This window comes from Nomascus leucogenys, chromosome 9 (assembly GCF_006542625.1).
Source record: "Nomascus leucogenys isolate Asia chromosome 9, Asia_NLE_v1, whole genome shotgun sequence".
NCBI classification, from domain to species: Eukaryota; Metazoa; Chordata; class Mammalia; order Primates; family Hylobatidae; genus Nomascus; species Nomascus leucogenys.
Genome location: NC_044389.1, coordinates 31,611,164 through 31,627,845, shown reverse-complemented (window position 1 = coordinate 31,627,845; position 16,682 = coordinate 31,611,164). Strand labels below are relative to the sequence as shown.

The following is a 16,682-nucleotide window of genomic DNA, read 5'->3' as shown; positions in this document are numbered from 1 at the left end:
CATTTCTTTCAAGTCTTTGCTTAGATGATACCTTATCAGTGAGGCCTTTCCCTCCCAACCTTTTAAAAATTGTAAAGGCCCTAATCACTCACTATCCCCATTCCATTGCTTATTTCTCCCTATTGTGCTTATTATTTTCTAATATTTTACATGGTTTGCTTATTTATTTTTATCATCTTGCTTTTCTACTAGTGTGCAGTTTCCTCAAGGGCAGAGATTTTGCCCATCTTGTCCACTACTATATGCCAAGTGTTTGGAACAGTTTGCACAGAGGAATGGTTCCTGAATGAATTGAATGCATGGTGAGTGTTTAATTTGAAATTTGAAATGTGATTAATGGAATTTTAATCATTTTAAATTCTCCTCGTATTGCACAAAATGCCTCTTAAATGCATGTTGTAAAATCATGAGATATTCAATCCAGGTACCTCAGTGCCATTGCATTCTGTAACACTCCTTTTTGCTTTTCTCTCTTTGGTCTAAGAGTGGTAGTGGCTTCCAGCTGTTGCTAATCCCTGGCTTATTCACTCTTCCCTGTTTAGGACTCAATTCCTTGGTCACCTTTGTAAAGAATTTCCTGCATTAATTCCCTTCCCTTTTCGAAACAGGAAATGATTTCTGTTTTCCTATACTTTGATACAATATCTAAAATAGAACAACCATGCTATGTTTGAGTGAACTTGAGAGAACCTTTAGCAGCAATACAAAACAAAAATCTTTGTCTCATCTGAAATATTTGCACCAGTACCTTGCCTTGGAACACACAAAAATACTTTGATACAAAAAGTAAATTTCTGATCTCATTGCCAAAATTATTACACATTATTTTGAAATGCTACAACTTAAAGACAGCACTCTAATATAGTTAACACTTAATATGACATTATCCAACATAGTTTTAAGAGAGGCTGCCATTTTGTTACCTCCTAATACTTGTTTCTGAAGCTTATAGGAACTACTTGAATACTTTTTTTCAATTGCTTTTCTTATAAGTCATTTTCAGTTGCTTTCCTATGGCTTACTCATCATTTGTAGACTTGGTCACGTTGTGAATGAGTTACTTCATGGTATGTTCAAAGCCATTTAAATACCTTCTTCTGTTTTGATGTATGTATTGAGTGTTTTTCAAGGCTATAAACTCCCTTAGGTTTGGCCACAGGAACAAAGTGTACAAAAATCTAGAATAGGAAGAGCTATAACATCCATACTCTCATTTAGTTGAATTATAAAGACTTTAGCTGTCTTATTCATCACATATGTTGGTTGCCCAGTCTTGGGTACTGTGAGCTGTGATATCTGACAATGGTACCAATATTTCAGAGGCAGGGCAGCCTGGTCATTTAACACATTCACTGTGGGGTCAGTAGCTCAGGAGGTAATAGGGTTCACCCAGTGTGTTTCCTTCACATGTGTTGATGTAACTTACCCTGAACAATGTTTTTAAATTCATTTTTACCATTTAAATACTACTGGTCCAGACTGAGTAAGCATCCTTGAAACTATATTGTAGTCCCATCTACAGTTCTACATCAAGGCTTGTTCCAAAATTGCTCCAGGTCATAGACTTGGACTTTAACTCCATCTTCATCTCTATGCCCACCTTACAGAGCCCTCCAAGGAATGTTCTAGAGAGCCCATCTTTCCGTATAATCAGTCTATTTAGAGTGGAGCAAGTGATGAAATTTAATGTGAAAGATTCCTTGATTTTCATATTATCCTATTGTCTGAAGATTCTGATCAATCTAATAAATATCCAGGTTAGGCCTAGTCTGGTTTTCTTTATCCAGGATCCCTTCTATCCCCAGCTAGAGCCACTAGATCACTAAATCAATCATATGTGCAGGTTGCCTCTGATTTATTTTCCTCGCTGCTGCTGGCCTGCCCCTGCCTTTTAGCCCTGATTGGAATGTTTCAATGTTTGCTTTGTTCTAATACGCTGTCCCTTGTACTCTCTTTTAAATAACCGACCTCTGACTGTCTTGGTTCTTGTTTACCCACCTTTTCATCAGCCCCTTCCTCATTCTTCAAGCCCAAATTCCAGCTTGAAGTCTGAGTTCTACAATCTGTTGACAGACTTCGTTAAAGCTTATGATCTGCATTCCTCACCTTCCTAGGAGTGTCTGCCTCACAATTTTCTGATGTTATATTGTGCAATGACACGTCATTTTGTTTGTTTTTGCTGTTGCTGACTGGACCACTGTATATCAGACATGGTGTTTTGCCTGCCAGACCAAGCCTTCTCGTATTGCATGGGAGTATACTAGTGGCTGTGACCAGACTGATTTTAAGTTCTAATCCCTCTTCCCACTCCTACCCTCAACCTGCTCAGACCTGACAAAGTAATAGGAAATTGCCCACCCATTTAAGTCCCACAAAAAGCCTTACTGCACCACTAGCCACTTCAATTATGATGAGTAGTTTTATGGGAAGAAAGGAATTGCAGGCTGATGATAGTAGCTTTGTTGAGTTGGTAGCACTGAATCCAGTCTCTGAGGGAAACATAATGGTTGGATTTCAACTTTGTAGTATTATTCCAGGAGCATCTGTATAGTATCATAAATATGGGATCTCACATGATGTCTTCGTGTGTCTCAGAAAAATGGACAGAAAGCAGGTTTCAAGAATCTTTTTTTTTTTTTAATTTGACTTTAAGTTCTGGGATACATGTGCAGAATGTGCAGGTTTGTTACATAGTTATACATGTCCCATGGTGGTTTGCTGCACCTATCAACCTGTCATCTAGGTTTGTTTTTTTTTGACAGAGTCTCACTCTGTCGCCCATGCTGGAGTGCAGTGGTGTGATCTCGGCTCACTGCAACCTCTGCCTCCCGGGTTCAAGCGATTCTCCTGCCTCAGCCTCCTGAGTTGCTGGGATTACAGGCGCACACCACCACAATCGGCTAATTTTTGTATTTTTAGAAGAGATGGGGTTTCACCATGTTGGTCAGGCTGGTCTTGAACTCCTGACCTTGTGATCCGCCCGCCTCGGCCTTCCAAAGTGCTGGGATTACAGGCGTGAGCCACCGCACCCGGCCTGTCATCTAGGTTTTAAGCCCCACATACATTAGTTATTTGTCCTAATGCTCTCCCTTTCCTTCCCCCCGAGCCCCTGACAGGCCCTGGTGTGTGATGTTCCCCTCCCTGTGTCCATGTGTTCTCATTGTTCAACTTCCACTTATGAGTGAGAACATGTGGTGTTTTGTTTTCTGTTCCTGTGTTAGTTTGCTGAGAATGATGGCTTCCAGCTTCATCCATGTCCCCGCAAAGGACATGAATTCATTCTTTTTTATGGCTGCAAGATTAAAGAATCTTTTGCAACAGATGTTGCAATCTCTAAATTGAGATTTGGATTGATCAATTTTTGCCCTTGAGATCACACACAGATTTGTTGATAGGCTAGATCTTAGGTTTTGGTTTTGGGGAATAACAATCCACTGTCCCAGGAACTTCCAACCATTTGATGAAAGAATGGTTTTTAGTTCTCTGAAGCCTTAAGGTAATTTAATTTTAGAGCTGGTCTGGAACTGACCTTGGAGATTGCCTGGTTATTAGTCTAAGCCCTCATTTTCAAGGTACTGATGACAGAGAATAGGAGGTATGTTCCATTTCCCTACCCCGTATTGTGTGACTGATGGGAATGGAGAGGTAGAGTAGGACAGAGGTGTATGGTCTATCAAGAAAGGCTTGAAGTCCTCTCTCAATCTTTTGTGCAACCAGTTTTATTAAATGGATGGAATTCAATGGGAAGTTAAATGGGGAACAGCCTCTACCCAAAATCCCACCCCACCCTCCACTGCCTTAAATAATGTTAGGCTCTTAATTTTTCCATTTTTCTTTCTTAAAATAATATTTTATTGGCCGGGTACAGTGGCTCATGCCTGTAATCCCAGCACTTTGGGAGGCCAAGACAGGCAAATCACAAGGTCAGGAGTTCGAGACTAGCCTGGCCAACATAGTGAAACCCCATTTCCACTAAAAATAGAAAAATTAGCCAGGCATAGTAGCAGGCACCTGTAATCCTAGCTACTCGGGAGGCTGAGGCAAGAGAATTGCTTGAACCCAGGAGGCAGAGGATGCAGTGAGCTGAGATTGTGCCATTGCACTCCAGCCTGGGTGACAGAGCAAGACTCCATCTCGAAAAAACTAAAATAATATTTTATTGTTTTTTGCATAGTGTCTTTATTTTGCAGAAAATGCTTTCTGCTTATTGTCTTTGGCTACTTTGTCAAAACTCTAGGTATGTCAACTCTAGCTATGATACCTGACACAAAAGAGTCCTGAACATTACTTGAAAGCAACAAGGAAGAGAATGAAAGTTTGTTTTTTATCTCACTAAAGTAGGACCATTGGAGTTTACAAATTCTGGTATACCAAAGTCATCTATATGCTATATGAGAAACAAGCCAGAAGTTTCTGGACCCTAGTGAACAATTTTTTTTTTTTCTGTGAATCATGGTGAATTAGGCCAACTGCATTGCTTCCATCCTTGAATTCACCTAGATGACTCAGGACAACACTGCCACTGCAGATTACCAGCAAAGTGGGAGGTGGTGATGGGACTTTTTGATAAATAGTAGAATATGTATTCCTTCTTCTATTTTAAAATGAAGTTAATAAGGCTTTATTTCCTTCCTTTGACCCATAAGACCGCCATTTTTTACCTAGTAGATCATTCAGATGAACGCTGGTTGCAAAGTCATTGCATATTTCAAGACATAGGTCTTGATTCACATGGAAGGTGGTGACATGGCTGTCTGTGAGGCTACCAGGTAAGGTTGGGCTGAGGCATTATACTGGCTGTCAGGCGTGTCTGTGTCTGTGACAGTCCCTTCATACAGTGGGGATCCTAGAGCTAGTAGATGGATTTGTGTTATGACTCATGGGGCACATACTGATGTGGGCAGGCATTCGAGGCTGGACCAACTGACAGGGGATTGGAGCATGGATAAACACACAGATGAACTGTCAGAATTGTAAGGTTCTTGTATCGGTTTGAACCCTGAGAGTGCACCAATGAACAACACAAGGCGGTGTGGAGCAACATGCTGTTTTAATGTGTGCCTGGGTGCAGACGGGCTGAGGCTTAAAAGGGCGTCAGCACCAAATGAGGATGGGGCAGCAGTTTCATAGTCTGCTGTAAACAGGAAGTGTCTCAGTCTGATGTAACTGCTATGCAGTGCCTGGACAGCAGTACCTCTCTCGGTCTTCAGGGGGTACGTGTCTTCCGGCCAGCTCTCTTCCTGCTTCTGCTATCTTGCTGACACATCCTGTTGGTGCAAGTGGTCTTGTGCCTTGGGACTAGGCCTGAGAAGTGAGGAGTTATTCACCACCACCTCCCCACCTGGCTTCCAGGCCCCGGGGAAAGTCTTTCATTCTTGTCTATTTGGTTATAGAAAAAGGGAAAAGTGACGACTTTCTCAATAACTACTTCCAGCGTGACATGGTGGGTGGTGTGGCCACCTTGGAAACAAAAACTTAATTTTGGGGTTATTTTTGAGAGATGGGTTGGTATTCATCATGTCGTTGCAGCAGGAGCATCATCTGGATTGTCTGGCGGTTAACTATGGTTTCAACAAGACTTTTAATAGCTTTTATTATTAGTGGGATAATACAGGGGAGAAACAGGAGGAGGCCAGTGATGAAGATTACTGTCCCTACCAGCATTTTAAATCCTCCTAAATGAGAGAACCACCCTCCTAGAAGGTTTGTTGGATCCCATCCCTTCCAGGTTTGGACTGGTACATGGGCTACTTTTCTGATGTTTGAAGCGATTTATAGTACTGTTTTTCCATTATCATCTATGTTAAGACAACAATTGGAGATATTAAACTTACCACAGACCTCACCTTCTGAAGTTGTTTGGAACACTTCTACCCACCTTGAGAAAGTACAGACAAAGACTAGAAGATAGTGGAGCTGTTTACTGGGTGGGATGTGAGTGAAGTCTACTTGCCAATCTTGCCCAGGTACCTGGCCCTGGGCTTGGTGGGTAGGAAAAGGCAGTGGCTGGAGGGAGCCCTGGGGTGACACTGAATGGCAGATAGAGCAGGACTGGGTGATTTCTTGAACACAACTGGAAAGGTGAGGACAAGTGAGAATAGGGCGGATAAGTTGTAAGAGAGGTTTGGAACCGACATGGAAAAGTTGTGGAGACTTTGGGGGATAGGGATTGTTTGAGAGTGAGGAAGAACGAAGCGCCCTTCCTTGACCTACCGTGGTCCTTGCTTTTGAAGGTTTTGGGCTCAGAAGTCCTCCTTTTCTTCTGAGGAGTAAAGAGGAGAGAACAAGGACATGGACAGAAACTGGCCTTGCACAGGTTGTAGGTGTACTTGTTTGGCTACCTGATCTGCTAGTGCATTTCCAGCTGCTGTAGGATTGTATGGAGTTTGGTGGCCCCTGCAATGAATGATGGCAACTTTCTGTGGGAGCCTGGCAGCTTGAAGGAATTTGTTGATGAGAGATCCATGTATGACAGGAGTGTTTTTTGAAGTTAGGAGACCCTGTTCTTTCCAGATGGATGAGTGTGAGTGCACTATGTGGAACGCATAATGAGAATTTGAATATATGTTGATCTGTTGTCTGGCTGCTAGAGTGAGAGCTTGAGTGAGGGCAATGAGTTCAGCTTTTTGGGAGGTGGTTCTTAGAGGGAGCAGATTAGCTTCAATAGTGTGTGTGGGGTGACACTATAAAATAGCCAGCATGTTGGTGTCCTTGGTGTAGGAAGGAGCTGCCATCTACAAACCAAGTAAAGGAGGCATCTGGAAGGTGTTGGTCTGTTAGGTTTGGAAAATGTATAAGAAATGTTTGAACAGTGTTCACACAGGAGTGTGTAGGGTCTTGGGTGGTTGTAACTTCAGGTAAGACTGTGGCCAGGTTTAGACAGGAGCTGGTTAGCATGGTCATGTGGGGAGTTTCTATGAATAGAGCATACAGTTGGAAGAGCCACTGGGCAGAGATGAGACTTAGTACATTGCAGTGAGCTAGCATGTCTTTGATGTTATGGGTTGAATAAACTGTTAGGTTGGCATGAAGAGATAGTTTTAAGCTTTCAAGGGTGAGGACAGCAGCTGCTGCCAATGCTTGGAGGCAGGCAGGCCATCCAAGAACTGTGGCTTCAAGCTGTTTAGAGAGGTAGGCAACAACCTGGAAGGTGGGTCCCTTTGACTGGGTTAGAACACTTATTGCAACTCCACACCATTCATTGGTATAGAGGGAGAAAGGTTTGGTGAGGTCTAGGTCTGGGAGAGTGAGGACGGGGGCTGAGGTGAGAGCCTTCTGGAGTAGACAGAAAGGTTAGGTAATAGGCTGTGCAGGGTTTAAAGCCTCATGGAGAGGGCCTTTAGCGGCTTGGTATAACGGTTTGGCGAGCAGAGTGAAGGAGGGAACCCAGAGCCTAAAATATCCTGCTAGTCATAGAAAAGAGAGAATTTCTTGCTTAGTTTGTGGAGGTGGGAGGGACTGGAGGAGGGATATGCGGTCGGTTGTGAGCCCTTGGGTTTGCAGGGTAAGAGCTAGGCCTAGATAGGTGACTGGGGAGGGTGCATATTTGTGCTTTCTTAAGGGAGACCTGATGCCTCCATTCTGCCAAGAAGTTTAAAGGAGAGATGGTATGGACGTTGCAGTCTCTTTGAGAGGGTCTACATAGGTGTAGATCATCAACATACTGAAGGAGAGTGGACGGTTTTAGGGATAAGGTACAGGTCACGAGCAAGGACCTGCCCAAAAAGGTGGGGGCTGTCTCTGAAATCTTGAGTTAGTATGCACCAGGTGAGCTGATGTGAAAGGTGGGTGTAAAGACAAAGAGGTTTTGGGAATTAGGGTGTAAAGGAATTGTGAAAACAGCATCCTGTAGGTCTAGAACAGAAAAACAGGTGGTGTTGGAGGGAACTGTGGAAAGCGAAGTATATGGTTTAGGAATTACTGGACATGCTAGGAGTACGGCTTGGTTAATGAGCCTGAGGTCCTAGACTAAGCAATAAGTTCCATCTGGCTTTTTGACGGGTAGAATTGATGTGTTAAAAGGGGAGTCTGTTGGGCAGAGTAGGTGACTGACAAGGAGGTGAGAAATGATAGGCTTTAGGCCTATGAGAGCTGCTTGGGGGATGGGATACTGCTTCTGTGATAGGAACTGGGTGGGGACTTTAAGGGTAATGTGGACAGGGGTGTGGTGTTTTGTGATTGAGGGTGTGGAAGTATCCCAAACAGTGGGGTTAACTATGGCTGGGGGATAAGGAAAGGTTGCATGTTTTAAGGTGGGAGGTTGGAGAAGTAGAAGAAAGTTAGAAGCCCCGGAGGGGTCTGGGTCGATGCATTGGATACTATGGGGAATGTGGAAGTGGAGAGTAGTGTGGAGTTTTGAAAGGATGTCTCTACTTAGGAGCGGAGTTGGGCATGAGGGCAGGACTAAGAAAGAGTGAGTGAAGGAAAAGGTGTGCAGGGAGCAGAAAAGTGGAGGGGTGGCTCGGGGTTTGGAGACTTGTCCATCAATTCCCACAACAGAGACTTGGGAGGACTGGGTAGGTCCTGAAAAATTAGGTAAAGCAGAGTAGGCTGCCCTGGTATTAATTAAAAAACATACTGGCCTACACGCCACCATCAGGGTTACCCTTGGCTCACATGAAGAGATGGTAGTTGCCGAGGTGTCCGTTCCAGGGCACTGTCAGTCTTCAGCAGCAAGGCCGATGAGATATGAGTAGGAGGTTTTGACCGGCTCAGGAAGGGATGGGGGCAGTCCTTGTGGGGGCTGCTCACAGTCTGACTTCCAGTTGGGTCCTCCACAGAGGGGACACAGCCTGGTGGGCTTACCTGGGTTTGGGCATTGTCTGGACCAGTCGCCTTCATTGCCACACTTGAAACAGGCGCCAGGTGGAGGTGGATTGCTAGGAGGCTTCTGTGTGGAGCTGCGGCCCCGTGGGCCCACAGAGCCCCTGATGGCAGAGGCAAGCATTTGAAACTCTGCCTGTTTTTTGCCTTTTACTTTCCTCATCATGACTGTTAAGGATGGTGAAGGCTAAATTAAGGTCTCATTGTGTGGTTTGAAGGCTGTCGTCAAGCTTCTGAAGCTTGTGCCGCATACTGGGGGTAGATTGGGAGATGAACTGAAGGTTTAAGATAGTGGTTCCTTCTGGGCTGTCTGGGTCTAGGTTGGTATACTTTCTCATGTCTTCAGTTAAACGAGAGAGAAAAGGGCTGGGTTTTTGTGGGGACCTTGGGTGATTTCTGGAAGCTTTTCATGGTTGACTGCTTTATGGGCACCCTTTTTGAGTCCTGCAAGGAGACACACAATCATTTGGTCTTGATGGCGGCATCCAGGGGCCCTGTCTTGATAATCCCAGTGGGGGGCCTGGTTGGGGACTGCCTCTGCGTCACTAGGCTGGGCAGGAGCTTGGTGATGAATTGTATCAGCATGCGCCTGAGCTAGGGTCCAGATATGGTCCCAGTCTTCTGGGGTGAGGGTGGAAGAGAGAATAACATAGAGGTCATGCCAGGTTAGTTCATAAGACTGGGTGAGGTACTGAAACTCTCTAATATAAGAGGTAGGATCTTCTGGAAATGAACCGAGTCTTTTGTTAATTTGAGAGAGATCAGTGTGGGGGAAGGGAACATGAACTCTAACAATACCTTTAGTTCCTGCTACTTCCCAAAGTGGGCACACTAGCACAGGCGCTGAAGTAAGGGTGGGGCATGGGCCAAAGATGGCACCTGAGCGAGTATGGGAAAGAGAGAAGGAAGAGCCTGGAAGTGGTTCCTGCTGAGGGTTTGAATGGGGAAAGGGGGATTGAGTTAATAGGCAGTGGAAGATAGGGGCATAAGGTGGTGGGATGAATTTGCAAGCCTCAGGAGAGGGTGGTGGGGGAGGACAATGGGTACAGGCAATACTAGAATTGTCCTGAGAAGGGGATGGTGTAGAAAAAGGAGTGAATACTGCTGACTGGGAAGATGGTGGCTGGGAAGATGGCGGCTGAGAAGATAAAGAGGAGGCTTGGGGGTTAAAGAAGATGGTTGAGAGGGGAGAGGTAGGGGCTGGGAGAGGTGGACAGCAGACTGCTGGATCAAACAAGGAAAAAAAGGTGGGGTGGGGAGGAGGAAGGCGATCTGGGTGGTGAGAATGGAGGAGAATGATTTGAACAGGTGAGCAAGAATTGCAGAGATCAGGTTGTGATCTAAGTGCAAAAAGGCCTGGACATAAGGAATTTCTCCCCATTTCTCCAGTTGTCGGCAATAATTGCTTAAATTAGTTAAAATTATAAAGTCGAATGTTCCATTTGTGGGCCATTTGGACCTGTTATGTAATTCGTACTGTGGCCAGATTGAATTGCAAAAAAAGACAAGGCGCTTAGGGCGGATATCTTGCATGAGGCCTAAGGTCTGCAGGTTTTTTATGAGGCAGCCTAGAGGGCTGCCTTTTGGAATGGAAGACTGGGAATTTCCCATAACGGAGGGTAGGCTCGGGAGAACGGGGAAAAGGAGACCATCCTGGACGGCCGGAGGGAGATGATAAAAGGAGCGATCGTCACCGCTGCCTTTTTCAAGGCCTTGTTCATGTTCCCTTCCCCCTCACTGATCTCTCTCAAATTAACAGGACTTGGTTCATTTCCAGAAGACCCTACCTCTTATATTAGAGAGTTTCAGTACCTCACCCAGTCTTATGAACTAACCTGGCATGACCTCTATATTATCTTCTCTTCCACCCTCACCCCAGAAGACTGGGACCATATCTGGACCCTAGCTCAGGCGCATGCTGATACAATTCATCACCAAGCTCCTGCCCAGCCTAGTGACGCAGAGGCAGTCCCCAACCAGGCTTAGAGGCATCCCCCTAAGACCAGATGATCAGCGAGTGCCTGGCACATGCCAGAGCCTTCTTGGACCAACATTGGATCTTTGGACTGGAGAAACCAAGAGAGGCCATGTGGATTTTTCTCTGTTAACCGGGCTCCCGGGAAATTTACCAGTAGGTGAGATCAGTGACTGATGTGCATGCACAGAGAGGTGACTGGAGGCTGAGGAGCTTCCTTTGTCCGGTTGCTGTGGACTGCTGTCCAGGGTGGAAGGACACAAGGGACGCGGACCGGAGCCCCTTCCGGATTTAGGCACCAGATGTAAGGCTCTTGTATCAGTTTGAACCCCGAGAGCGCGCCAATGAACAACACAAGGTGGTGTGGAGCAACGCGCTGTTTTAATGTGTGCCTGGGTGCAGATGGGCTAAGACCTAAAATGGCATCAGCACCAAATGAGACCGGGCAGGGGTTTTATAGTCTCCTGTAGACAGGAAGTGCCTCAGTCTGATGTAGCTGCTACACGGTACCCGGACGACCTCTCTCTCAGTCTTCAGGGGGTACGTGTCTTCTGCCGGCCCGCTCTCTTCCTGCTTCTGCTGTCTTGCTGATGCACGCTGCTGGCGCAAGCGTTCTTGCGCCTTGGGACTGGGCCTGAGAAGGGACGAGTTATTCACCCCCTGCCCCCCTTCCCACCCAGCTTCCAGGCCTCAGGGAAAGTCTTTCAAGAATGTGTTGGAGAACTGTTCCAGTGAGCACAGGGCCAGGGTAGGAGGATGAATGTTGGTTCCTTAGGGCAGGGTCCCTTTCACAGCTGTATGTGGAGGGAAGTGAGGGAGGCCTCCAAACTGAGGATGGGGGTTGGCAGGTGGGCAGAGGGTACTGGTTCTAGGAATAAGCTACCAACTGAATGAGAGTACCTAGATTGGGGTTCTTCCTGGCTGCCTTGGAGTTCTTCCATCATATCTTTGTAATTGCTTCTTTCCTTTGCATCCAGGGAAGCTTTTGCAAATGGATTGTGTTTAAATTTCAGCTTTGAGCTCTTCATTCTGATAAGCTGTCACAGTTATTTATGAACTAGGTCTCGGAAAGCAATGGCTAGTGATTATGTGTTGTGGACACCCCACTCTCACTATGTGAATTCGAGGCTGGTGCTTATTAAGGAGTTTGACATGATCAGGCCCCCTCTGTGTAGCTAGTTGTTGATCTTGACTTTGCTGAGGGAGATGGGCATCTTCATCCAGTAGCGCCCTAAGTTGGGGGAATTGGGCTGGATGGGCACACACCTGAGGGCCTACAGCTCAGGTTTGCCCTCTGGCACCCATTCCTGGTTCCCACTTCTGGTTTTCTTCCAGCGCTTACTGTCGGCCTCCACGAAGTCCAGCAAGAAGGAGTACATGGCTCTTAAAGCCAAGCCAGACATGCTCGGCACTGGAAACAACTTCCTGGCATTCTTGGTGGTGATCATGTCATTGGTGAGCTCCTTGAAGCATAGCCACAACTTGCTCTCCTCCAGGCCTATGTGCCACTTTCACTCTACATGGTCACCCTTCTCAATGCCTGGCCTGTTGCTCACGCTTCGTGGCTCTCAGCAGGTAGTCCACTCGGTACTGCAGGCTCTTCGATGCACACTCTTACCAGTGCTGTGGGAGCTCATTCTCTTGCCTGCCTTCCCCCACTTTCTTCTAAGCCCCAACTTGCTACTTGAGAACCATCTTTACCTATCCAAGACCTATGAGGGTGCCTGGGTCCCTGTATAGACTGGGAGGAGGGTGAGGACGGAGATCTGGTCAGGAAAGGCACTGGTGGTGAGGGGGAAGGTTATCGTACTTGAACTCCTGAAAGGCATGAGTAGGGCAGACCTCTTGCTCTTTTGTTTTTGCATCCCTTGTTTTTTGGCAGGCGTTTCCCAGGTGTATTAGTCTGTTTTCACACTGCTGTAAAGATACTACCTGTGACTGGGTGATTCATAAACAAAAGAGGTTTAATTGACTCATAGTTCTGCATGGCTAGATAGGCCTCAGAAAACTTACAATTATGGCGGAAGGTGAAGGGGAAGCAAGGACATTCTTCACATGGTGGCAGGAGAGGGAGACAGCACACAGGGGAAACTGCCACTTTTGAAGTATCAGATCTCATGAGACCTCCCTCACTATCAAGAGAACAGCATGGGGAAACCACCCCCATGATCCAGTCACCTCCCACCAGGTACAATTTGAGATGAGATTTGGGTGGGAACAGAGTCAAACCATATCACCAGGATCAGAGAAGTAGTGGAAGTGGATAACTAGAAGGAAAAGGGCAAAAATCCCTTGCTTGTCTGGGTGCCATCTTTCTCTTGGTCCTTGATGCTTTCCAGATGTGACATGCTTACATATGTCTTCTCTCTCCTGAGCTACACTTCTGCATCTTTGGAGGCCCCTAACTTGGGATGTCTCTGCTTTAGCCATCTTTGAATTTATCCTGAGCTCCTGCTCCTGGAGGTTGACCCCACAACCTGTTACTGAGTCAGCCCTTTTAGGCCGGGTCACACACAATGTCTCAAGGCTGGGTTACCCTTTGCAGCATGCACTCAGATCCTGGGCAACTCACATCGTTATGCAAAGGGTAGCCTGCTGCACACCCTCTGTACTCGACTTTTGCACACTGGTTCCAACCAACTCTTCAATGAGAAGCAGAACCCAAGCTCTGTGTTCATAGGCACCCAGATTCCAGAGGACATCTGTCATTTTCTCTCATGAACTGTCCCTGGATGCAGTTCAATGACATTCAGCCCATGGAGCCTGCAGTCGCTCCCAGCCTCAGTGAGCAGTTTTCTGGGAGCCCTCCAACTCTCCCACCCACCACTGCACTTAATGAGTATGTAGGAGGTGTTGCGGGGGTGAGGTGACAGAAAAGCACTCTAGAGAGGAGTGAAATACTATAGCCCACCCTTACCGGGTCTTTCCAATCCCCTCTTAAGATTAGTAAGGTTGAATGGAGTACAAAGGTGAGAGCCTAGGGACCTTTAGTTTTCCCCTTAGAAAGCCTTGGAGGGGAATTCATTCCATGTCCTGTTATAATTATCTAGAGAGGTCAACTCTACATTCAGTTGAACCTGTGAGTGGATTTGGCAACTGTCTTGAGCTTAGCCCTGGTTGCCATAACTCATTAAGTTTCTCACAAGCATTTACTATGTTAACAGAATGCTGGGAATGGGGTGTGGGGGCAGGCGGAGGAGAAGAAGAAGACATTCACAGTTAACACCTCTGATGACATCTCTGATAGCAAATAGATACTATTACAAGACTCTATCCACCCAAGAGCTAAATCGTTAGTTACAGATGCAAAGTGCTGTGTGGTCTTGAGTAAGCCTCTCAGTTTTCCCATCTATAAATCTAGAGTAGCAGTGCAGATTTACTTGGCAAGGTTTTTCTGAGGGTTAAAGTACCCTAAATCATGTAATTAAAATGAACATAAAGTATTTTCCAAATTTGAAGAGCCATGGAAATGAGAAAAATAATTACTAAGAGACCCAGTGAGGGGCTATGTTTGAACTGTTGGCCATTCCTTGGGCAGTAGTAATTTCCTGGCAGGAACTGGCCTGGGAGGGCCCTTGACAGATGTTGCACAGAACTAGTTTAAGAAGGGCTGACTGGCATGTGGTTATTATTTTATCTTTGTAAAGCTACAGTGTGAGGCCTGTGACAGCAGGAGGAGGCCGTGAGGTATTCACTTGACAGCCTGCCATTGTCAACTCTAATGGGAGAGAAACTTCAGTGGCTAGAAGGGCAGCCTCAGGTTGTAAGTGATTCATTTTTAGTTCAGCTGCAATAACTCCTGCTGGTGATTTAATCCTGTGACTTAGGAACTCTTCGTGTGTGCTTGAGTGAATGAATAAAAGAGAGACAGAGTGAGAGAGAGAGAGAGTGTGTGTGTGTGTGTGCATGTGTGCACACGTGCATGCACATTCATGTCAACAATTTCTATTCACTCACTTGTGATTACCAATGGGCCACATTCTATTTAGGTTTTGGAGGCTTGGCATTAAGCATGTTTTGCTAGGATGATTTGTTTTTTGGACAAGGAAGCTAACATAGTAAGTCATATAATAATTTAGTTTATATCTTCATTGTTGCAGAGTTTGGCTGATAGCAAGGGCAGCAGTCGAGAATGATAGTCTAATATAGACCTTAATCCCAGCTCCTAAAGTAGAATGGAATTGTGGAAATCAAGTTTTCTGGTCTAAAATAAATGTTTTGTGGCATTCTTATAAAAGGAACAGGTTGAAAAGTCCCTGTGGAATCTTAATTTTGCCACCGCAGATTATTAAAGACCCCAGGTGAGCAAATCAACTGTGAGGAGGTGATTTTTATCAGTTGGCATTGAACAGACCACAGCATAGCTATCACCTGCATGGCCTTCCGTTGCCTTTGATGATCACGTGTCAGTGAGATGGAGGATTTGTTTTGTTTTGTTTTGAGACAGAGTCTCGCCCAGGCTGGAGTACAGTGGCATGATCTTGGCTAACTGCAACTTCCACCTCCCAGGTTCACGTGATTCTCCTGCCTCAGCCTCCTGAGTAGCTGAGATTACAGGCACGTACCACAATGCATGGCTAATTTTTGTATTTTTAGTAGAGAAGGGGTTTTACCACGTTGGCCAGGCTGGTCTCGAACTCCTGACCTCAGGTGATCCTTGGCCTCCTGAAGTGCTGGTATTACAGGTGTGAGCCACTGCACCTGGCTGGGATGGAGGATTTTAAAAGGAGTTGTATTGCCTTTTTGAAAAAAAATCTAGAGGTACCCCCTCCTTTTATAATGACCCTTTTGACTGAAACTTTATCTTAAAAAATCCAGGATAAGGGATAAATTAGCCACTAGAATGTGATTTCCATGTGCTATAAATTTTCATATTCTCCCAAAATCCTTTGTTTAAATCTAATTCTCAATGCGATGGCATTTGGGAATGGGGCCTTTTGGAGGTAATTAGGTCATGAGGGCAGAACTCTCATCAATGTGATTAAAGGCCTTATAAAAGAGGTTCCACAGAGATCCCTCATCCCTTCTACCATGTGAGGTCACAGGGAGAAAGCACTGTCTGTGAACCAGAAGATGGGTTTTCGCCAGACACCAAATCTACCAGAGCTTTGATCTTGGACTTTCCAGCCTCCAGAACTGTGAGAAATCATTTCTGTTGTTTATAAACCATTCAGTTTATAATATTTTGTTATATAAGCCCTGTTGGACTAAGATACCATGAATTTAGAGATATTTTGCATATTTTATTCACCGCTGTATCCCTAGGCCCTAGATATGACCTGACATATATTTAAGGTGCTCAATAAATATTTGTTTAATGAATGAATCAATTGAAAAAGGGCTATAACCTCCTATTAGGAGTGATCTCTGGGTGTTGGCTCATGCTTGCCTTTTGGGATCATCTGCACGGATGTCATAAGTGCTAAAATCTTAAGCCACGAGAAATATGGAGCTTGTTTCCACCACAGTGATTTTCTGTGAAATCACTACCCAAAGATTTTTCACGCTTTCCAAAAATATTTTTTGAATGAACACATGTCATGGGTGGGGAAGTTTTCCTCTTATTGGGCAGACATTTATTTTCTTATTTCATTTATTATTTCATGCAGATGTCCCCTGTGATGTTAAGTTAACCCTACTACTGGTTTTTTCATTTTTTTGCATTTGAATCATACTCAAACCCATGCCAGAGAACAATGCAGTTCAGCTTTCTGATGACCATGTACGGTTTTTGCAAAGTGGTCTATCTTGTCCCTTTTTAAACTGAGGACTAATTTAGTATAAAAGATCATTTAGAGAACCTATTCCATCTATTCTAGCTTTGCCAGCATGCACAGAAACACCCAATGCCACAAAATCACCGAAATGAGACTCACACACCAGG

The 16,682-nt window shown here is 45.3% G+C and overlaps 1 protein-coding gene across 2 annotated transcripts in view; it reads left to right on the top strand.

The window, feature by feature from the left end:
- The window catches only part of RGL1 (ral guanine nucleotide dissociation stimulator like 1), a 282,899-nt gene that overhangs the window by 54,178 nt on the left and 212,039 nt on the right, over nt 1-16,682 (top strand). The window lies entirely within an intron of this gene.